This window comes from Sinohyriopsis cumingii, unplaced genomic scaffold (assembly GCF_028554795.1).
Source record: "Sinohyriopsis cumingii isolate HCF-2022 unplaced genomic scaffold, ASM2855479v2 utg003265l, whole genome shotgun sequence".
Taxonomy (NCBI): domain Eukaryota; kingdom Metazoa; phylum Mollusca; class Bivalvia; order Unionida; family Unionidae; genus Sinohyriopsis; species Sinohyriopsis cumingii.
The window spans coordinates 57,184-82,340 of record NW_028316439.1 but is presented as its reverse complement, the minus strand read 5'-3'; the positions used below and the strand labels follow the sequence as shown (position 1 = coordinate 82,340).

At 35.4% G+C, this 25,157-nt stretch overlaps 6 non-coding genes across 6 annotated transcripts; all 6 read left to right on the top strand.

Moving 5' to 3' along the window:
- The first annotated feature begins 2,502 nt into the window (after positions 1 to 2,502).
- Trnai-aau (transfer RNA isoleucine (anticodon AAU)) lies at positions 2,503 to 2,576 on the top strand. Its single transcript has one exon. It is a non-coding gene; the product is annotated as a tRNA-Ile (tRNA).
- A 4,020-nt stretch (positions 2,577 to 6,596) lies between these two features.
- On the top strand, positions 6,597 to 6,670 carry Trnai-aau (transfer RNA isoleucine (anticodon AAU)). The gene has a single exon. It is a non-coding gene; the product is annotated as a tRNA-Ile (tRNA).
- A 4,020-nt stretch (positions 6,671 to 10,690) lies between these two features.
- Trnai-aau (transfer RNA isoleucine (anticodon AAU)) lies at positions 10,691 to 10,764 on the top strand. Its single transcript has one exon. It is a non-coding gene; the product is annotated as a tRNA-Ile (tRNA).
- Positions 10,765 to 14,784: 4,020 nt separating this feature from the next.
- On the top strand, positions 14,785 to 14,858 carry Trnai-aau (transfer RNA isoleucine (anticodon AAU)). The gene has a single exon. It is a non-coding gene; the product is annotated as a tRNA-Ile (tRNA).
- A 4,027-nt stretch (positions 14,859 to 18,885) lies between these two features.
- Trnai-aau (transfer RNA isoleucine (anticodon AAU)) lies at positions 18,886 to 18,959 on the top strand. Its single transcript has one exon. It is a non-coding gene; the product is annotated as a tRNA-Ile (tRNA).
- A 4,027-nt stretch (positions 18,960 to 22,986) lies between these two features.
- On the top strand, positions 22,987 to 23,060 carry Trnai-aau (transfer RNA isoleucine (anticodon AAU)). The gene has a single exon. It is a non-coding gene; the product is annotated as a tRNA-Ile (tRNA).
- Positions 23,061 to 25,157: the final 2,097 nt, after the last annotated feature.

The window sequence follows — 25,157 nt, the reverse complement described above, 5'->3', positions numbered from 1 at the left end:
GTTCAATAACGCTTTATCTGGAATTGATCGACATAACAAAACCCTAACAGGGCTTTCTAAAATTAGTTATGATAGAAATACAAAACGACACACATTGTCGCATTTAACCTACTCGACACACTATTGACATTCAGTCCACAGACTATTTGGAATCAGGTCACAATTAGCACTTCGAGTAAGTACCCACCATTGTAGTTCTAGCAGTTGTCGTCTATTTTCAGTACATTTTTTCCTCTCATTTTGGTGGGGATAGAAGAGTTATATATATGCATTTCTTGTAGGGATTTAAAGGTAATTGTTTATTCTGAAGAATATGAGTTCTAGGTGTGGTTTTCTCTTTGTATTTTGGCGACAGTGACTAGTGTGTTATAAGACTTTGGTGATTTTCCTGAAGTGAAATTTGTGTTCTATTTACATGCTGCTCTGTTGACAGTCCAGCCTCTCAAACAAATGCAGGTCAACCTTTGACAAGAACTTCACCGTGATATCATCTTTGACGGTATCTTAAATTAACATATGATTGTATTGATTGTCACACAGTGGAAAGGTCAGTATTGAGAAACAAATGTAGTGAACATATAGCAAAATAAATTGTATTCTATGTCCACGTTGCTGTAAAGGACAAACTGTGCCTCAGCCAACAAAGGCGACACACTATTTGCATCCGGTTCCAGACTGTGCATCTAACTTATTTAGCATTGAACTCTATAACGCAAACCTGGCTATGGTTCCGAACTTTGACTGGATGCACAACATCATTACCACTTCGGTGCGTCAAAATGAACAAATTTGGAAAACTATTAACTTACTTTTCTGTGCAAGATTAGTTTGGAAATGGGATTATTTGAATTAGGGGTTATGCGAATTATGATAAATTGAATATTTATGCTGATTTTCACAAGCCATTGACCATCAAATATATGGTCTGCATATTTTAAAATATTATATTTCATTATTTTGACAACTAAATTTTGTGAGAAAACACATACAAGCCTGGACGTTGTATAATAACATGTTTTGGCTTTTATAATTGTTTTGTTTTGTGCTTTTATAATCTAAATAAGAACGGTTGTCGTGAACACACCATTTCTTGACACTACAATACATTGGAGACATCTAGTAGCTGAAGAAGGCGTGAGCTGTCCATATATTCCTTTTTATTTGGTCTTCACCCTTGATGCGTTACAGTATGACAGTGGAGATCTGTTTTTAATCATTCCGAGTTAGGCTTGTCTCTTTTTCTTTCTTGACGATAAATTTACTCTTACTATTATTATTAATATTATCATTATTAAAACTGCTAGGTGTAGCAGTAGTTCATATGTTAGTTCCAGTAGTAGGTAATAATTTACTGGTCAATTTGAATCGATCAGGGCTTTAGGGCGGGATGCTAGATAGTAAATATGCTAGAGCTGAATTTGCATCAGATAACTCCTGAAAGCGTAGTCAACATGATAAAACCTTGCCTATTAGCTTCGTGATCTGTAGATTTCCCACCATGAGGCACACTAGTTTCTGGATACTGTAGGCATGTCTACTTCATTTGTTTCATAATTATCATCATGGTTGCCTGTCGTTTCGCCAAATATTACAGATTGCTTAGCGATTGCTGCTATTATATTTCTTATCACGTTATACTTTATAGTGTGTTCTAAATAAAAATGAAGTTGATGAACTTTGGTAAATTATTATTTTAACTTACCATACTGCCAATGTTCATTTCCCAATCAGTTGGTAATAAGAATGCACATTCATAGAAATCAGTATAGAGCATAGCAACTGTTTAACCTCAACAATTTTTGCTGAAATCATATTGTCAAACTGTATATTGAAGTGTCCAAGAGGATAGTAAGATATGTTTTCTTTTATAATTTCCGAATTATGCATTTTACATTGGTTCAATAGATTTTTATAATGATAACACACACGTTGACCATGCGAAGTTCGTGGCTTCGATCGCCCCTTTGGCCATACTTATTTTATTTTCTCATACGTCTCTTTCATTTCTATTCTGCAGCACAAATTTCAATTTCCATTTGTAAAGGCACAAAATCTGTACCTAGTTATCTCCTAAAACTATATTATTCAATTCTAAAAGCTGCGTTAGTCTGCTACCCAAAACCTGATTCAGTGGACCATCTAAGATATATATGAGACCTGCAAGTGGAAGTGAGACATCCACGACTAACCAAGAGCCACCTTGGTATGTGTCTTATCTTCGTTCTCTCCAAAAGCTCGAGGAGTAATTTATGACTTTACTTAAAACAACACGCAATGTGTTAACGTTAGCACATTCGGCAATTATGAAAAGACCAATATTTGTTATAATATGGGAGTTATGCATTTTACATTATTTCCATATATTTTATACTATTAACATACACGTTGGCAATGCTTTTACGTACCCTAATTGTGTGGTTCCTTTTGCTAATCATTCATTGTGTGAAAGTATGTACTCCATCTGTATTTCTAGATTGTGTAGGAGGATTTTGATTAGCAAGTGGCCGCATAGCTCAGTTGGTTAGAGCGTCGTGTTAATAACGCGAAGGTCGTGGGTTCGATCCCCCCTGTGGCCAATAGTTTTTATTTTCGTTACTATTTTCCTCTCTATTTCTTTATTTACCTTTATTTTTTTCTCCTTCTCTTTCATTTCTTATCTGGAGTAACGAAATAAAGTCTGTGCTATTATTTTTTAAAAGTTTAACAATTCATAATCAAAACTTTATGTTACCAAAATCATGATTCAATATACGTTATATTTGAGATCTAGAGGGTGAAGTGAAAGATCCACAATCAGCTGAAGCACACTTTGGTATGTGTCTTATCTTCGTTATAGCAGTGAGCACGAGGAGTAATTCATAAGTTTACCTTAAACCTAATATAGAAAGCTATCAGTTAGAACTTTAGGCAAACATGAAAATAAATAATAAACATATTTTGGGGTATTGCACAGTAATAAAGTACAGGTGTGTTCTCGATGTCTAGATCCGAGCCAGCTTATGAAAAGGTGACTGGATTTTATGTGCTATAAGTGTGGGGAGAAGGGCCATGTAGCTATGAATAGCAAACGGCAAAGATTTGACAGTTGTGGAAGGTTTTCTTTATGTGTCAATGAAGGATATGCGACAAATGCCACAAGGAAGCCCAAACATGTACATGTTACAGAGAGGACATTGTGGAAGTGAATCCGCAGATTGGTGATGCTAAGAGGGAGGAACAATCATTGGAGTTACAGCTTGCCGAAGATGATGAAGAAGACGTTGAGAATTAAATACAGGATAATTATAGTGAAGAAAGAGGGGAGGAAACTGTGGGAAGCAGAGTCGATAAGACCGAACAAGAAATAGAATCGGAGGAAGAACGAAACAACAGGCGTACTGTTAGTGATAGATCGGTGACGGATCCAGGAAGTGATGACAGTAGGATGGTAGTTGAAGTCGCTGTTGAAAGGCAAACGATGTTCAGAGTTTTCAGGTAAACGGAAATGGAAATAACAGTACTGATATAGACACTTTCAAAGTCATACACAGTTGGAGAAGACGGTTTAATCCAGTACCTAGACTGAAAACGAATAGCATGCGTCTCAAATCCATTAAATAATTTCTAGTATTCATGGAAATGATAAAACATGCGACATAATTTAATACTTTAAACACACTAATCATTATAATGGCCTTATATATTGTATCTCTAATTGTAAACGGCATGCTAGATTTGAATAAGCGAAAGTCTGTTTTAGAAATATTTCTAAAATATAAGAGGCCATATTTTATTATTGCAAGAAGCCTTTTGGGATGATGAGTTTACTGAATGTATCAGAGAAAATGAGATTTGTAATGGTGACATATTTGATAGCAATGCCGTCATTAGGAGGGCTGGTGTTGATGTTTTAGTAGTGAGAGAGGTGAAAAATCAAGTGGCACATGAAATGTTTCATAAGGGTAGAATTTTACATTTAAATAGATCTTGATGAAGAGTGGTTGATTTCATCAATATTTATGCTACAAATCTTGTGCGAGTAAGGTATACCTTTTAATGAGATCAAACACATATTTGCATAACAATACTAGCGATAGCGCTATCTTGGTTGGTGAGTTCAATAACGCTTTATCTGGAATTGATCGACATAACAAAACCCTAACAGGGCTTTCTAAAATTAGTTATGATAGAAATACAAAACGACACACATTGTCGCATTTAACCTACTCGACACACTATTGACATTCAGTCCCAGACTATTTGGAATCAGGTCACAATTAGCACTTCGAGTTCAGTACCCACCATTGTAGTTCTAGCAGTTTTCGTCTATTTTCAGTACATTTTTTCCTCTCATTTTGGTGGGGATAGAAGAGTTATATATATGCATTTCTTGTAGGGATTTAAAGGTAATTGTTTATTCTGAAGAATATGAGTTCTAGGTGTGGTTTTCTCTTTGTATTTTGGCGACAGTGACTAGTGTGTTATAAGACTTTGGTGATTTTCCTGAAGTGAAATTTGTGTTCTATTTACATGCTGCTCTGTTGACAGTCCAGCCTCTCAAACAAATGCAGGTCAACCTTTGACAAGAACTTCACCGTGATATCATCTTTGACGGTATCTTAAATTAACATATGATTGTATTGATTGTCACACAGTGGAAAGGTCAGTATTGAGAAACAAATGTAGTGAACATATAGCAAAATAAATTGTATTCTATGTCCACGTTGCTGTAAAGGACAAACTGTGCCTCAGCCAACAAAGGCGACACACTATTTGCATCCGGTTCCAGACTGTGCATCTAACTTATTTAGCATTGAACTCTATAACGCAAACCTGGCTATGGTTCCGAACTTTGACTGGATGCACAACATCATTACCACTTCGGTGCGTCAAAATGAACAAATTTGGAAAACTATTAACTTACTTTTCTGTGCAAGATTAGTTTGGAAATGGGATTATTTGAATTAGGGGTTATGCGAATTATGATAAATTGAATATTTATGCTGATTTTCACAAGCCATTGACCATCAAATATATGGTCTGCATATTTTAAAATATTATATTTCATTATTTTGACAACTAAATTTTGTGAGAAAACACATACAAGCCTGGACGTTGTATAATAACATGTTTTGGCTTTTATAATTGTTTTGTTTTGTGCTTTTATAATCTAAATAAGAACGGTTGTCGTGAACACACCATTTCTTGACACTACAATACATTGGAGACATCTAGTAGCTGAAGAAGGCGTGAGCTGTCCATATATTCCTTTTTATTTGGTCTTCACCCTTGATGCGTTACAGTATGACAGTGGAGATCTGTTTTTAATCATTCCGAGTTAGGCTTGTCTCTTTTTCTTTCTTGACGATAAATTTACTCTTACTATTATTATTAATATTATCATTATTAAAACTGCTAGGTGTAGCAGTAGTTCATATGTTAGTTCCAGTAGTAGGTAATAATTTACTGGTCAATTTGAATCGATCAGGGCTTTAGGGCGGGATGCTAGATAGTAAATATGCTAGAGCTGAATTTGCATCAGATAACTCCTGAAAGCGTAGTCAACATGATAAAACCTTGCCTATTAGCTTCGTGATCTGTAGATTTCCCACCATGAGGCACACTAGTTTCTGGATACTGTAGGCATGTCTACTTCATTTGTTTCATAATTATCATCATGGTTGCCTGTCGTTTCGCCAAATATTACAGATTGCTTAGCGATTGCTGCTATTATATTTCTTATCACGTTATACTTTATAGTGTGTTCTAAATAAAAATGAAGTTGATGAACTTTGGTAAATTATTATTTTAACTTACCATACTGCCAATGTTCATTTCCCAATCAGTTGGTAATAAGAATGCACATTCATAGAAATCAGTATAGAGCATAGCAACTGTTTAACCTCAACAATTTTTGCTGAAATCATATTGTCAAACTGTATATTGAAGTGTCCAAGAGGATAGTAAGATATGTTTTCTTTTATAATTTCCGAATTATGCATTTTACATTGGTTCAATAGATTTTTATAATGATAACACACACGTTGACCATGCGAAGTTCGTGGCTTCGATCGCCCCTTTGGCCATACTTATTTTATTTTCTCATACGTCTCTTTCATTTCTATTCTGCAGCACAAATTTCAATTTCCATTTGTAAAGGCACAAAATCTGTACCTAGTTATCTCCTAAAACTATATTATTCAATTCTAAAAGCTGCGTTAGTCTGCTACCCAAAACCTGATTCAGTGGACCATCTAAGATATATATGAGACCTGCAAGTGGAAGTGAGACATCCACGACTAACCAAGAGCCACCTTGGTATGTGTCTTATCTTCGTTCTCTCCAAAAGCTCGAGGAGTAATTTATGACTTTACTTAAAACAACACGCAATGTGTTAACGTTAGCACATTCGGCAATTATGAAAAGACCAATATTTGTTATAATATGGGAGTTATGCATTTTACATTATTTCCATATATTTTATACTATTAACATACACGTTGGCAATGCTTTTACGTACCCTAATTGTGTGGTTCCTTTTGCTAATCATTCATTGTGTGAAAGTATGTACTCCATCTGTATTTCTAGATTGTGTAGGAGGATTTTGATTAGCAAGTGGCCGCATAGCTCAGTTGGTTAGAGCGTCGTGTTAATAACGCGAAGGTCGTGGGTTCGATCCCCCCTGTGGCCAATAGTTTTTATTTTCGTTACTATTTTCCTCTCTATTTCTTTATTTACCTTTATTTTTTTCTCCTTCTCTTTCATTTCTTATCTGGAGTAACGAAATAAAGTCTGTGCTATTATTTTTTAAAAGTTTAACAATTCATAATCAAAACTTTATGTTACCAAAATCATGATTCAATATACGTTATATTTGAGATCTAGAGGGTGAAGTGAAAGATCCACAATCAGCTGAAGCACACTTTGGTATGTGTCTTATCTTCGTTATAGCAGTGAGCACGAGGAGTAATTCATAAGTTTACCTTAAACCTAATATAGAAAGCTATCAGTTAGAACTTTAGGCAAACATGAAAATAAATAATAAACATATTTTGGGGTATTGCACAGTAATAAAGTACAGGTGTGTTCTCGATGTCTAGATCCGAGCCAGCTTATGAAAAGGTGACTGGATTTTATGTGCTATAAGTGTGGGGAGAAGGGCCATGTAGCTATGAATAGCAAACGGCAAAGATTTGACAGTTGTGGAAGGTTTTCTTTATGTGTCAATGAAGGATATGCGACAAATGCCACAAGGAAGCCCAAACATGTACATGTTACAGAGAGGACATTGTGGAAGTGAATCCGCAGATTGGTGATGCTAAGAGGGAGGAACAATCATTGGAGTTACAGCTTGCCGAAGATGATGAAGAAGACGTTGAGAATTAAATACAGGATAATTATAGTGAAGAAAGAGGGGAGGAAACTGTGGGAAGCAGAGTCGATAAGACCGAACAAGAAATAGAATCGGAGGAAGAACGAAACAACAGGCGTACTGTTAGTGATAGATCGGTGACGGATCCAGGAAGTGATGACAGTAGGATGGTAGTTGAAGTCGCTGTTGAAAGGCAAACGATGTTCAGAGTTTTCAGGTAAACGGAAATGGAAATAACAGTACTGATATAGACACTTTCAAAGTCATACACAGTTGGAGAAGACGGTTTAATCCAGTACCTAGACTGAAAACGAATAGCATGCGTCTCAAATCCATTAAATAATTTCTAGTATTCATGGAAATGATAAAACATGCGACATAATTTAATACTTTAAACACACTAATCATTATAATGGCCTTATATATTGTATCTCTAATTGTAAACGGCATGCTAGATTTGAATAAGCGAAAGTCTGTTTTAGAAATATTTCTAAAATATAAGAGGCCATATTTTATTATTGCAAGAAGCCTTTTGGGATGATGAGTTTACTGAATGTATCAGAGAAAATGAGATTTGTAATGGTGACATATTTGATAGCAATGCCGTCATTAGGAGGGCTGGTGTTGATGTTTTAGTAGTGAGAGAGGTGAAAAATCAAGTGGCACATGAAATGTTTCATAAGGGTAGAATTTTACATTTAAATAGATCTTGATGAAGAGTGGTTGATTTCATCAATATTTATGCTACAAATCTTGTGCGAGTAAGGTATACCTTTTAATGAGATCAAACACATATTTGCATAACAATACTAGCGATAGCGCTATCTTGGTTGGTGAGTTCAATAACGCTTTATCTGGAATTGATCGACATAACAAAACCCTAACAGGGCTTTCTAAAATTAGTTATGATAGAAATACAAAACGACACACATTGTCGCATTTAACCTACTCGACACACTATTGACATTCAGTCCCAGACTATTTGGAATCAGGTCACAATTAGCACTTCGAGTTCAGTACCCACCATTGTAGTTCTAGCAGTTTTCGTCTATTTTCAGTACATTTTTTCCTCTCATTTTGGTGGGGATAGAAGAGTTATATATATGCATTTCTTGTAGGGATTTAAAGGTAATTGTTTATTCTGAAGAATATGAGTTCTAGGTGTGGTTTTCTCTTTGTATTTTGGCGACAGTGACTAGTGTGTTATAAGGCTTTGGTGATTTTCCTGAAGTGAAATTTGTGTTCTATTTACATGCTGCTCTGTTGACAGTCCAGCCTCTCAAACAAATGCAGGTCAACCTTTGACAAGAACTTCACCGTGATATCATCTTTGACGGTATCTTAAATTAACATATGATTGTATTGATTGTCACACAGTGGAAAGGTCAGTATTGAGAAACAAATGTAGTGAACATATAGCAAAATAAATTGTATTCTATGTCCACGTTGCTGTAAAGGACAAACTGTGCCTCAGCCAACAAAGGCGACACACTATTTGCATCCGGTTCCAGACTGTGCATCTAACTTATTTAGCATTGAACTCTATAACGCAAACCTGGCTATGGTTCCGAACTTTGACTGGATGCACAACATCATTACCACTTCGGTGCGTCAAAATGAACAAATTTGGAAAACTATTAACTTACTTTTCTGTGCAAGATTAGTTTGGAAATGGGATTATTTGAATTAGGGGTTATGCGAATTATGATAAATTGAATATTTATGCTGGTTTTCACAAGCCATTGACCATCAAATATATGGTCTGCATATTTTAAAATATTATATTTCATTATTTTGACAACTAAATTTTGTGAGAAAACACATACAAGCCTGGACGTTGTATAATAACATGTTTTGGCTTTTATAATTGTTTTGTTTTGTGCTTTTATAATCTAAATAAGAACGGTTGTCGTGAACACACCATTTCTTGACACTACAATACATTGGAGACATCTAGTAGCTGAAGAAGGCGTGAGCTGTCCATATATTCCTTTTTATTTGGTCTTCACCCTTGATGCGTTACAGTATGACAGTGGAGATCTGTTTTTAATCATTCCGAGTTAGGCTTGTCTCTTTTTCTTTCTTGACGATAAATTTACTCTTACTATTATTATTAATATTATCATTATTAAAACTGCTAGGTGTAGCAGTAGTTCATATGTTAGTTCCAGTAGTAGGTAATAATTTACTGGTCAATTTGAATCGATCAGGGCTTTAGGGCGGGATGCTAGATAGTAAATATGCTAGAGCTGAATTTGCATCAGATAACTCCTGAAAGCGTAGTCAACATGATAAAACCTTGCCTATTAGCTTCGTGATCTGTAGATTTCCCACCATGAGGCACACTAGTTTCTGGATACTGTAGGCATGTCTACTTCATTTGTTTCATAATTATCATCATGGTTGCCTGTCGTTTCGCCAAATATTACAGATTGCTTAGCGATTGCTGCTATTATATTTCTTATCACGTTATACTTTATAGTGTGTTCTAAATAAAAATGAAGTTGATGAACTTTGGTAAATTATTATTTTAACTTACCATACTGCCAATGTTCATTTCCCAATCAGTTGGTAATAAGAATGCACATTCATAGAAATCAGTATAGAGCATAGCAACTGTTTAACCTCAACAATTTTTGCTGAAATCATATTGTCAAACTGTATATTGAAGTGTCCAAGAGGATAGTAAGATATGTTTTCTTTTATAATTTCCGAATTATGCATTTTACATTGGTTCAATAGATTTTTATAATGATAACACACACGTTGACCATGCGAAGTTCGTGGCTTCGATCGCCCCTTTGGCCATACTTATTTTATTTTCTCATACGTCTCTTTCATTTCTATTCTGCAGCACAAATTTCAATTTCCATTTGTAAAGGCACAAAATCTGTACCTAGTTATCTCCTAAAACTATATTATTCAATTCTAAAAGCTGCGTTAGTCTGCTACCCAAAACCTGATTCAGTGGACCATCTAAGATATATATGAGACCTGCAAGTGGAAGTGAGACATCCACGACTAACCAAGAGCCACCTTGGTATGTGTCTTATCTTCGTTCTCTCCAAAAGCTCGAGGAGTAATTTATGACTTTACTTAAAACAACACGCAATGTGTTAACGTTAGCACATTCGGCAATTATGAAAAGACCAATATTTGTTATAATATGGGAGTTATGCATTTTACATTATTTCCATATATTTTATACTATTAACATACACGTTGGCAATGCTTTTACGTACCCTAATTGTGTGGTTCCTTTTGCTAATCATTCATTGTGTGAAAGTATGTACTCCATCTGTATTTCTAGATTGTGTAGGAGGATTTTGATTAGCAAGTGGCCGCATAGCTCAGTTGGTTAGAGCGTCGTGTTAATAACGCGAAGGTCGTGGGTTCGATCCCCCCTGTGGCCAATAGTTTTTATTTTCGTTACTATTTTCCTCTCTATTTCTTTATTTACCTTTATTTTTTTCTCCTTCTCTTTCATTTCTTATCTGGAGTAACGAAATAAAGTCTGTGCTATTATTTTTTAAAAGTTTAACAATTCATAATCAAAACTTTATGTTACCAAAATCATGATTCAATATACGTTATATTTGAGATCTAGAGGGTGAAGTGAAAGATCCACAATCAGCTGAAGCACACTTTGGTATGTGTCTTATCTTCGTTATAGCAGTGAGCACGAGGAGTAATTCATAAGTTTACCTTAAACCTAATATAGAAAGCTATCAGTTAGAACTTTAGGCAAACATGAAAATAAATAATAAACATATTTTGGGGTATTGCACAGTAATAAAGTACAGGTGTGTTCTCGATGTCTAGATCCGAGCCAGCTTATGAAAAGGTGACTGGATTTTATGTGCTATAAGTGTGGGGAGAAGGGCCATGTAGCTATGAATAGCAAACGGCAAAGATTTGACAGTTGTGGAAGGTTTTCTTTATGTGTCAATGAAGGATATGCGACAAATGCCACAAGGAAGCCCAAACATGTACATGTTACAGAGAGGACATTGTGGAAGTGAATCCGCAGATTGGTGATGCTAAGAGGGAGGAACAATCATTGGAGTTACAGCTTGCCGAAGATGATGAAGAAGACGTTGAGAATTAAATACAGGATAATTATAGTGAAGAAAGAGGGGAGGAAACTGTGGGAAGCAGAGTCGATAAGACCGAACAAGAAATAGAATCGGAGGAAGAACGAAACAACAGGCGTACTGTTAGTGATAGATCGGTGACGGATCCAGGAAGTGATGACAGTAGGATGGTAGTTGAAGTCGCTGTTGAAAGGCAAACGATGTTCAGAGTTTTCAGGTAAACGGAAATGGAAATAACAGTACTGATATAGACACTTTCAAAGTCATACACAGTTGGAGAAGACGGTTTAATCCAGTACCTAGACTGAAAACGAATAGCATGCGTCTCAAATCCATTAAATAATTTCTAGTATTCATGGAAATGATAAAACATGCGACATAATTTAATACTTTAAACACACTAATCATTATAATGGCCTTATATATTGTATCTCTAATTGTAAACGGCATGCTAGATTTGAATAAGCGAAAGTCTGTTTTAGAAATATTTCTAAAATATAAGAGGCCATATTTTATTATTGCAAGAAGCCTTTTGGGATGATGAGTTTACTGAATGTATCAGAGAAAATGAGATTTGTAATGGTGACATATTTGATAGCAATGCCGTCATTAGGAGGGCTGGTGTTGATGTTTTAGTAGTGAGAGAGGTGAAAAATCAAGTGGCACATGAAATGTTTCATAAGGGTAGAATTTTACATTTAAATAGATCTTGATGAAGAGTGGTTGATTTCATCAATATTTATGCTACAAATCTTGTGCGAGTAAGGTATACCTTTTAATGAGATCAAACACATATTTGCATAACAATACTAGCGATAGCGCTATCTTGGTTGGTGAGTTCAATAACGCTTTATCTGGAATTGATCGACATAACAAAACCCTAACAGGGCTTTCTAAAATTAGTTATGATAGAAATACAAAACGACACACATTGTCGCATTTAACCTACTCGACACACTATTGACATTCAGTCCCAGACTATTTGGAATCAGGTCACAATTAGCACTTCGAGTTCAGTACCCACCATTGTAGTTCTAGCAGTTTTCGTCTATTTTCAGTACATTTTTTCCTCTCATTTTGGTGGGGATAGAAGAGTTATATATATGCATTTCTTGTAGGGATTTAAAGGTAATTGTTTATTCTGAAGAATATGAGTTCTAGGTGTGGTTTTCTCTTTGTATTTTGGCGACAGTGACTAGTGTGTTATAAGGCTTTGGTGATTTTCCTGAAGTGAAATTTGTGTTCTATTTACATGCTGCTCTGTTGACAGTCCAGCCTCTCAAACAAATGCAGGTCAACCTTTGACAAGAACTTCACCGTGATATCATCTTTGACGGTATCTTAAATTAACATATGATTGTATTGATTGTCACACAGTGGAAAGGTCAGTATTGAGAAACAAATGTAGTGAACATATAGCAAAATAAATTGTATTCTATGTCCACGTTGCTGTAAAGGACAAACTGTGCCTCAGCCAACAAAGGCGACACACTATTTGCATCCGGTTCCAGACTGTGCATCTAACTTATTTAGCATTGAACTCTATAACGCAAACCTGGCTATGGTTCCGAACTTTGACTGGATGCACAACATCATTACCACTTCGGTGCGTCAAAATGAACAAATTTGGAAAACTATTAACTTACTTTTCTGTGCAAGATTAGTTTGGAAATGGGATTATTTGAATTAGGGGTTATGCGAATTATGATAAATTGAATATTTATGCTGGTTTTCACAAGCCATTGACCATCAAATATATGGTCTGCATATTTTAAAATATTATATTTCATTATTTTGACAACTAAATTTTGTGAGAAAACACATACAAGCCTGGACGTTGTATAATAACATGTTTTGGCTTTTATAATTGTTTTGTTTTGTGCTTTTATAATCTAAATAAGAACGGTTGTCGTGAACACACCATTTCTTGACACTACAATACATTGGAGACATCTAGTAGCTGAAGAAGGCGTGAGCTGTCCATATATTCCTTTTTATTTGGTCTTCACCCTTGATGCGTTACAGTATGACAGTGGAGATCTGTTTTTAATCATTCCGAGTTAGGCTTGTCTCTTTTTCTTTCTTGACGATAAATTTACTCTTACTATTATTATTAATATTATCATTATTAAAACTGCTAGGTGTAGCAGTAGTTCATATGTTAGTTCCAGTAGTAGGTAATAATTTACTGGTCAATTTGAATCGATCAGGGCTTTAGGGCGGGATGCTAGATAGTAAATATGCTAGAGCTGAATTTGCATCAGATAACTCCTGAAAGCGTAGTCAACATGATAAAACCTTGCCTATTAGCTTCGTGATCTGTAGATTTCCCACCATGAGGCACACTAGTTTCTGGATACTGTAGGCATGTCTACTTCATTTGTTTCATAATTATCATCATGGTTGCCTGTCGTTTCGCCAAATATTACAGATTGCTTAGCGATTGCTGCTATTATATTTCTTATCACGTTATACTTTATAGTGTGTTCTAAATAAAAATGAAGTTGATGAACTTTGGTAAATTATTATTTTAACTTACCATACTGCCAATGTTCATTTCCCAATCAGTTGGTAATAAGAATGCACATTCATAGAAATCAGTATAGAGCATAGCAACTGTTTAACCTCAACAATTTTTGCTGAAATCATATTGTCAAACTGTATATTGAAGTGTCCAAGAGGATAGTAAGATATGTTTTCTTTTATAATTTCCGAATTATGCATTTTACATTGGTTCAATAGATTTTTATAATGATAACACACACGTTGACCATGCGAAGTTCGTGGCTTCGATCGCCCCTTTGGCCATACTTATTTTATTTTCTCATACGTCTCTTTCATTTCTATTCTGCAGCACAAATTTCAATTTCCATTTGTAAAGGCACAAAATCTGTACCTAGTTATCTCCTAAAACTATATTATTCAATTCTAAAAGCTGCGTTAGTCTGCTACCCAAAACCTGATTCAGTGGACCATCTAAGATATATATGAGACCTGCAAGTGGAAGTGAGACATCCACGACTAACCAAGAGCCACCTTGGTATGTGTCTTATCTTCGTTCTCTCCAAAAGCTCGAGGAGTAATTTATGACTTTACTTAAAACAACACGCAATGTGTTAACGTTAGCACATTCGGCAATTATGAAAAGACCAATATTTGTTATAATATGGGAGTTATGCATTTTACATTATTTCCATATATTTTATACTATTAACATACACGTTGGCAATGCTTTTACGTACCCTAATTGTGTGGTTCCTTTTGCTAATCATTCATTGTGTGAAAGTATGTACTCCATCTGTATTTCTAGATTGTGTAGGAGGATTTTGATTAGCAAGTGGCCGCATAGCTCAGTTGGTTAGAGCGTCGTGCTAATAACGCGAAGGTCGTGGGTTCGATCCCCCCTGTGGCCAATAGTTTTTATTTTCGTTACTATTTTCCTCTCTATTTCTTTATTTACCTTTATTTTTTTCTCCTTCTCTTTCATTTCTTATCTGGAGTAACGAAATAAAGTCTGTGCTATTATTTTTTAAAAGTTTAACAGTTCATAATCAAAACTTTATGTTACCAAAATCATGATTCAATACACGTTATATTTGAGATCTAGAGGGTGAAGTGAAAGATCCACAATCAGCTGAAGCACACTTTGGTATGTGTCTTATCTTCGTTATAGCAGTGAGCACGAGGAGTAATTCATAAGTTTACCTTAAACCTAATATAGAAAGCTATCAGTTAGAACTTTAGGCAAACATGAAAATAAATAATAAACATATTTTGGGGTATTGCACAGTAATAAAGTACAGGTGTGTTCTCGGTGTCTAGATCCGAGCCAGCTTATGAAAAGGTGACTGGATTTTGTGTGCTATAAGTGTGGGGAGAAGGGCCATGTAGCTATGAATAGCAAACGGCAAAGATTTGACAGTTGTGGAAGGTTTTCTTTATGTGTCAATGAAGGATATGCGACAAATGCCACAAGGAAGCCCAAACATGTACATGTTACAGAGAGGACATTGTGGAAGTGAATCCGCAGATTGGTGATGCTAAGAGGGAGGAACAATCATTGGAGTTACAGCTTGCCGAAGATGATGAAGAAGACGTTGAGAATTAAATACAGGATAATTATAGTGAAGAAAGAGGGGAGGAAACTGTGGGAAGCAGAGTCGATAAGACCGAACAAGAAATAGAATCGGAGGAAGAACGAAACAACAGGCGTACTGTTAGTGATAGATCGGTGACGGATCCAGGAAGTGATGACAGTAGGATGGTAGTTGAAGTCGCTGTTGAAAGGCAAACGATGTTCAGAATTTTCAGGTAAACGGAAATGGAAATAACAGTACTGATATAGACACTTTCAAAGTCATACACAGTTGGAGAAGACGGTTTAATCCAGTACCTAGACTGAAAACGAATAGCATGCGTCTCAAATCCATTAAATAATTTCTAGTATTCATGGAAATGATAAAACATGCGACATAATTTAATACTTTAAACACACTAATCATTATAATGGCCTTATATATTGTATCTCTAATTGTAAACGGCATGCTAGATTTGAATAAGCGAAAGTCTGTTTTAGAAATATTTCTAAAATATAAGAGGCCATATTTTATTATTGCAAGAAGCCTTTTGGGATGATGAGTTTACTGAATGTATCAGAGAAAATGAGATTTGTAATGGTGACATATTTGATAGCAATGCCGTCATTAGGAGGGCTGGTGTTGATGTTTTAGTAGTGAGAGAGGTGAAAAATCAAGTGGCACATGAAATGTTTCATAAGGGTAGAATTTTACATTTAAATAGATCTTGATGAAGAGTGGTTGATTTCATCAATATTTATGCTACAAATCTTGTGCGAGTAAGGTATACCTTTTAATGAGATCAAACACATATTTGCATAACAATACTAGCGATAGCGCTATCTTGGTTGGTGAGTTCAATAACGCTTTATCTGGAATTGATCGACATAACAAAACCCTAACAGGGCTTTCTAAAATTAGTTATGATAGAAATACAAAACGACACACATTGTCGCATTTAACCTACTCGACACACTATTGACATTCAGTCCCAGACTATTTGGAATCAGGTCACAATTAGCACTTCGAGTTCAGTACCCACCATTGTAGTTCTAGCAGTTTTCGTCTATTTTCAGTACATTTTTTCCTCTCATTTTGGTGGGGATAGAAGAGTTATATATATGCATTTCTTGTAGGGATTTAAAGGTAATTGTTTATTCTGAAGAATATGAGTTCTAGGTGTGGTTTTCTCTTTGTATTTTGGCGACAGTGACTAGTGTGTTATAAGGCTTTGGTGATTTTCCTGAAGTGAAATTTGTGTTCTATTTACATGCTGCTCTGTTGACAGTCCAGCCTCTCAAACAAATGCAGGTCAACCTTTGACAAGAACTTCACCGTGATATCATCTTTGACGGTATCTTAAATTAACATATGATTGTATTGATTGTCACACAGTGGAAAGGTCAGTATTGAGAAACAAATGTAGTGAACATATAGCAAAATAAATTGTATTCTATGTCCACGTTGCTGTAAAGGACAAACTGTGCCTCAGCCAACAAAGGCGACACACTATTTGCATCCGGTTCCAGACTGTGCATCTAACTTATTTAGCATTGAACTCTATAACGCAAACCTGGCTATGGTTCCGAACTTTGACTGGATGCACAACATCATTACCACTTCGGTGCGTCAAAATGAACAAATTTGGAAAACTATTAACTTACTTTTCTGTGCAAGATTAGTTTGGAAATGGGATTATTTGAATTAGGGGTTATGCGAATTATGATAAATTGAATATTTATGCTGGTTTTCACAAGCCATTGACCATCAAATATATGGTCTGCATATTTTAAAATATTATATTTCATTATTTTGACAACTAAATTTTGTGAGAAAACACATACAAGCCTGGACGTTGTATAATAACATGTTTTGGCTTTTATAATTGTTTTGTTTTGTGCTTTTATAATCTAAATAAGAACGGTTGTCGTGAACACACCATTTCTTGACACTACAATACATTGGAGACATCTAGTAGCTGAAGAAGGCGTGAGCTGTCCATATATTCCTTTTTATTTGGTCTTCACCCTTGATGCGTTACAGTATGACAGTGGAGATCTGTTTTTAATCATTCCGAGTTAGGCTTGTCTCTTTTTCTTTCTTGACGATAAATTTACTCTTACTATTATTATTAATATTATCATTATTAAAACTGCTAGGTGTAGCAGTAGTTCATATGTTAGTTCCAGTAGTAGGTAATAATTTACTGGTCAATTTGAATCGATCAGGGCTTTAGGGCGGGATGCTAGATAGTAAATATGCTAGAGCTGAATTTGCATCAGATAACTCCTGAAAGCGTAGTCAACATGATAAAACCTTGCCTATTAGCTTCGTGATCTGTAGATTTCCCACCATGAGGCACACTAGTTTCTGGATACTGTAGGCATGTCTACTTCATTTGTTTCATAATTATCATCATGGTTGCCTGTCGTTTCGCCAAATATTACAGATTGCTTAGCGATTGCTACTATTATATTTCTTATCACGTTATACTTTATTGACGAGTGTGTCCTAAGTAAAATTGAACTTGATGAACTTTGGTAAATTATTATTTTAACTTACCATACTGCCAATGTTCATTTCCCAAGCAATTGGTAATATTAATGCACATTCATAAAAATCAGTACAGAGCATAGCAACTGTTTAACCTCAACAATTTTTGCTGAAATCATATTGTCAAACTGTATATTGAAGTGTCCAAGAGGATAGTAAGATATGTTTTCTTTTATAATTTCCGAATTATGCATTTTACATTGGTTCAATAGATTTTTATAATGATAACACACACGTTGACCATGCGAAGTCCCTGGTTTCGATCGCCCCTTTGGCCATACTTATTTTATTTTCTCATACGTCTCTTTCATTTCTGTTCTGCAGCACAAATTTCAATTTCCATTTGTAAAGGCACAAAATCTGTACCTAGTTATCTCCTAAAACTATATTATTCAATTCTAAAAGCTGCGTTAGTCTGCTACCCAAAACCTGATTCAGTGGACCATCTAAGATATATATATGAGACCTGCAAGTGGAAGTGAGACATCCACGACTAACCAAGAGCCACCTTGGTATGTGTCTTATCTTCGTTCTCTCCAAAAGCTCGAGGAGTAATTTATGACTTTACTTAAAACAACACGCAATGTGTTAACGTTAGCACATTCGGCAATTATGAAAAGACCAATATTTGTTATAATATGGGAGTTATGCATTTTACATTATTTCCATATATTTTATACTATTAACATACACGTTGGCAATGCTTTTAGGTACCCTAATTGTGTGGTTCCTTTTGCTAATCATTCATTGTGTGAAAGTATGTACTCCATCTGTATTTCTAGATTGTGTAGGAGGATTTTGATTAGCAAGTGGCCGCATAGCTCAGTTGGTTAGAGCGTCGTGCTAATAACGCGAAGGTCGTGGGTTCGATCCCCCCTGTGGCCAATAGTTTTTATTTTCGTTACTATTTTCCTCTCTATTTCTTTATTTACCTTTATTTTTTTCTCCTTCTCTTTCATTTCTTATCTGGAGTAACGAAATAAAGTCTGTGCTATTATTTTTTAAAAGTTTAACAATTCATAATTAAAACTTTATGTTACCAAAATCATGATTCAATATACGTTATATTTGAGATCTAGAGGGTGAAGTGAAAGATCCACAATCAGCTGAAGCACACTTTGGTATGTGTCTTATCTTCGTTATAGCAGTGAGCACGAGGAGTAATTCATAAGTTTACCTTAAACCTAATATAGAAAGCTATCAGTTAGAACTTTAGGCAAACATGAAAATAAATAATAAACATATTTTGGGGTATTGCACAGTAATAAAGTACAGGTGTGTTCTCGGTGTCTAGATCCGAGCCAGCTTATGAAAAGGTGACTGGATTTTGTGTGCTATAAGTGTGGGGAGAAGGGCCATGTAGCTATGAATAGCAAACGGCAAAGATTTGACAGTTGTGGAAGGTTTTCTTTATGTGTCAATGAAGGATATGCGACAAATGCCACAAGGAAGCCCAAACATGTACATGTTACAGAGAGGACATTGTGGAAGTGAATCCGCAGATTGGTGATGCTAAGAGGGAGGAACAATCATTGGAGTTACAGCTTGCCGAAGATGATGAAGAAGACGTTGAGAATTAAATACAGGATAATTATAGTGAAGAAAGAGGGGAGGAAACTGTGGGAAGCAGAGTCGATAAGACCGAACAAGAAATAGAATCGGAGGAAGAACGAAACAACAGGCGTACTGTTAGTGATAGATCGGTGACGGATCCAGGAAGTGATGACAGTAGGATGGTAGTTGAAGTCGCTGTTGAAAGGCAAACGATGTTCAGAACTTTCAGGTAAACGGAAATGGAAATAACAGTACTGATATAGACACTTTCAAAGTCATACACAGTTGGAGAAGACGGTTTAATCCAGTACCTAGACTGAAAACGAATAGCATGCGTCTCAAATCCATTAAATAATTTCTAGTATTCATGGAAATGATAAAACATGCGACATAATTTAATACTTTAAACACACTAATCATTATAATGGCCTTATATATTGTATCTCTAATTGTAAACGGCATGCTAGATTTGAATAAGCGAAAGTCTGTTTTAGAAATATTTCTAAAATATAAGAGGCCATATTTTATTATTGCAAGAAGCCTTTTGGGATGATGAGTTTACTGAATGTATCAGAGAAAATGAGATTTGTAATGGTGACATATTTGATAGCAATGCCGTCATTAGGAGGGCTGGTGTTGATGTTTTAGTAGTGAGAGAGGTGAAAAATCAAGTGGCACATGAAATGTTTCATAAGGGTAGAATTTTACATTTAAATAGATCTTGATGAAGAGTGGTTGATTTCATCAATATTTATGCTACAAATCTTGTGCGAGTAAGGTATACCTTTTAATGAGATCAAACACATATTTGCATAACAATACTAGCGATAGCGCTATCTTGGTTGGTGAGTTCAATAACGCTTTATCTGGAATTGATCGACATAACAAAACCCTAACAGGGCTTTCTAAAATTAGTTATGATAGAAATACAAAACGACACACATTGTCGCATTTAACCTACTCGACACACTATTGACATTCAGTCCCAGACTATTTGGAATCAGGTCACAATTAGCACTTCGAGTTCAGTACCCACCATTGTAGTTCTAGCAGTTTTCGTCTATTTTCAGTACATTTTTTCCTCTCATTTTGGTGGGGATAGAAGAGTTATATATATGCATTTCTTGTAGGGATTTAAAGGTAATTGTTTATTCTGAAGAATATGAGTTCTAGGTGTGGTTTTCTCTTTGTATTTTGGCGACAGTGACTAGTGTGTTATAAGGCTTTGGTGATTTTCCTGAAGTGAAATTTGTGTTCTATTTACATGCTGCTCTGTTGACAGTCCAGCCTCTCAAACAAATGCAGGTCAACCTTTGACAAGAACTTCACCGTGATATCATCTTTGACGGTATCTTAAATTAACATATGATTGTATTGATTGTCACACAGTGGAAAGGTCAGTATTGAGAAACAAATGTAGTGAACATATAGCAAAATAAATTGTATTCTATGTCCACGTTGCTGTAAAGGACAAACTGTGCCTCAGCCAACAAAGGCGACACACTATTTGCATCCGGTTCCAGACTGTGCATCTAACTTATTTAGCATTGAACTCTATAACGCAAACCTGGCTATGGTTCCGAACTTTGACTGGATGCACAACATCATTACCACTTCGGTGCGTCAAAATGAACAAATTTGGAAAACTATTAACTTACTTTTCTGTGCAAGATTAGTTTGGAAATGGGATTATTTGAATTAGGGGTTATGCGAATTATGATAAATTGAATATTTATGCTGGTTTTCACAAGCCATTGACCATCAAATATATGGTCTGCATATTTTAAAATATTATATTTCATTATTTTGACAACTAAATTTTGTGAGAAAACACATACAAGCCTGGACGTTGTATAATAACATGTTTTGGCTTTTATAATTGTTTTGTTTTGTGCTTTTATAATCTAAATAAGAACGGTTGTCGTGAACACACCATTTCTTGACACTACAATACATTGGAGACATCTAGTAGCTGAAGAAGGCGTGAGCTGTCCATATATTCCTTTTTATTTGGTCTTCACCCTTGATGCGTTACAGTATGACAGTGGAGATCTGTTTTTAATCATTCCGAGTTAGGCTTGTCTCTTTTTCTTTCTTGACGATAAATTTACTCTTACTATTATTATTAATATTATCATTATTAAAACTGCTAGGTGTAGCAGTAGTTCATATGTTAGTTCCAGTAGTAGGTAATAATTTACTGGTCAATTTGAATCGATCAGGGCTTTAGGGCGGGATGCTAGATAGTAAATATGCTAGAGCTGAATTTGCATCAGATAACTCCTGAAAGCGTAGTCAACATGATAAAACCTTGCCTATTAGCTTCGTGATCTGTAGATTTCCCACCATGAGGCACACTAGTTTCTGGATACTGTAGGCATGTCTACTTCATTTGTTTCATAATTATCATCATGGTTGCCTGTCGTTTCGCCAAATATTACAGATTGCTTAGCGATTGCTACTATTATATTTCTTATCACGTTATACTTTATTGACGAGTGTGTCCTAAGTAAAATTGAACTTGATGAACTTTGGTAAATTATTATTTTAACTTACCATACTGCCAATGTTCATTTCCCAAGCAATTGGTAATATTAATGCACATTCATAAAAATCAGTATAGAGCATAGCAACTGTTTAACCTCAACAATTTTTGCTGAAATCATATTGTCAAACTGTATATTGAAGTGTCCAAGAGGATAGTAAGATATGTTTTCTTTTATAATTTCCGAATTATGCATTTTACATTGGTTCAATAGATTTTTATAATGATAACACACACGTTGACCATGCGAAGTCCCTGGTTTCGATCGCCCCTTTGGCCATACTTATTTTATTTTCTCATACGTCTCTTTCATTTCTATTCTGCAGCACAAATTTCAATTTCCATTTGTAAAGGCACAAAATCTGTACCTAGTTATCTCCTAAAACTATATTATTCAATTCTAAAAGCTGCGTTAGTCTGCTACCCAAAACCTGATTCAGTGGACCATCTAAGATATATATATGAGACCTGCAAGTGGAAGTGAGACATCCACGACTAACCAAGAGCCACCTTGGTATGTGTCTTATCTTCGTTCTCTCCAAAAGCTCGAGGAGTAATTTATGACTTTACTTAAAACAACACGCAATGTGTTAACGTTAGCACATTCGGCAATTATGAAAAGACCAATATTTGTTATAATATGGGAGTTATGCATTTTACATTATTTCCATATATTTTATACTATTAACATACACGTTGGCAATGCTTTTAGGTACCCTAATTGTGTGGTTCCTTTTGCTAATCATTCATTGTGTGAAAGTATGTACTCCATCTGTATTTCTAGATTGTGTAGGAGGATTTTGATTAGCAAGTGGCCGCATAGCTCAGTTGGTTAGAGCGTCGTGCTAATAACGCGAAGGTCGTGGGTTCGATCCCCCCTGTGGCCAATAGTTTTTATTTTCGTTACTATTTTCCTCTCTATTTCTTTATTTACCTTTATTTTTTTCTCCTTCTCTTTCATTTCTTATCTGGAGTAACGAAATAAAGTCTGTGCTATTATTTTTTAAAAGTTTAACAATTCATAATTAAAACTTTATGTTACCAAAATCATGATTCAATATACGTTATATTTGAGATCTAGAGGGTGAAGTGAAAGATCCACAATCAGCTGAAGCACACTTTGGTATGTGTCTTATCTTCGTTATAGCAGTGAGCACGAGGAATAATTCATAAGTTTACCTTAAACCTAATATAGAAAGCTATCAGTTAGAACTTTAGGCAAACATGAAAATAAATAATAAACATATTTTGGGGTATTGCACAGTAATAAAGTACAGGTGTGTTCTCGGTGTCTAGATCCGAGCCAGCTTATGAAAAGGTGACTGGATTTTGTGTGCTATAAGTGTGGGGAGAAGGGCCATGTAGCTATGAATAGCAAACGGCAAAGATTTGACAGTTGTGGAAGGTTTTCTTTATGTGTCAATGAAGGATATGCGACAAATGCCACAAGGAAGCCCAAACATGTACATGTTACAGAGAGGACATTGTGGAAGTGAATCCGCAGATTGGTGATGCTAAGAGGGAGGAACAATCATTGGAGTTACAGCTTGCCGAAGATGATGAAGAAGACGTTGAGAATTAAATACAGGATAATTATAGTGAAGAAAGAGGGGAGGAAACTGTGGGAAGCAGAGTCGATAAGACCGAACAAGAAATAGAATCGGAGGAAGAACGAAACAACAGGCGTACTGTTAGTGATAGATCGGTGACGGATCCAGGAAGTGATGACAGTAGGATGGTAGTTGAAGTCGCTGTTGAAAGGCAAACGATGTTCAGAATTTTCAGGTAAACGGAAATGGAAATAACAGTACTGATATAGACACTTTCAAAGTCATACACAGTTGGAGAAGACGGTTTAATCCAGTACCTAGACTGAAAACGAATAGCATGCGTCTCAAATCCATTAAATAATTTCTAGTATTCATGGAAATGATAAAACATGCGACATAATTTAATACTTTAAACACACTAATCATTATAATGGCCTTATATATTGTATCTCTAATTGTAAACGGCATGCTAGATTTGAATAAGCGAAAGTCTGTTTTAGAAATATTTCTAAAATATAAGAGGCCATATTTTATTATTGCAAGAAGCCTTTTGGGATGATGAGTTTACTGAATGTATCAGAGAAAATGAGATTTGTAATGGTGACATATTTGATAGCAATGCCGTCATTAGGAGGGCTGGTGTTGATGTTTTAGTAGTGAGAGAGGTGAAAAATCAAGTGGCACATGAAATGTTTCATAAGGGTAGAATTTTACATTTAAATAGATCTTGATGAAGAGTGGTTGATTTCATCAATATTTATGCTACAAATCTTGTGCGAGTAAGGTATACCTTTTAATGAGATCAAACACATATTTGCATAACAATACTAGCGATAGCGCTATCTTGGTTGGTGAGTTCAATAACGCTTTATCTGGAATTGATCGACATAACAAAACCCTAACAGGGCTTTCTAAAATTAGTTATGATAGAAATACAAAACGACACACATTGTCGCATTTAACCTACTCGACACACTATTGACATTCAGTCCCAGACTATTTGGAATCAGGTCACAATTAGCACTTCGAGTTCAGTACCCACCATTGTAGTTCTAGCAGTTTTCGTCTATTTTCAGTACATTTTTTCCTCTCATTTTGGTGGGGATAGAAGAGTTATATATATGCATTTCTTGTAGGGATTTAAAGGTAATTGTTTATTCTGAAGAATATGAGTTCTAGGTGTGGTTTTCTCTTTGTATTTTGGCGACAGTGACTAGTGTGTTATAAGGCTTTGGTGATTTTCCTGAAGTGAAATTTGTGTTCTATTTACATGCTGCTCTGTTGACAGTCCAGCCTCTCAAACAAATGCAGGTCAACCTTTGACAAGAACTTCACCGTGATATCATCTTTGACGGTATCTTAAATTAACATATGATTGTATTGATTGTCACACAGTGGAAAGGTCAGTATTGAGAAACAAATGTAGTGAACATA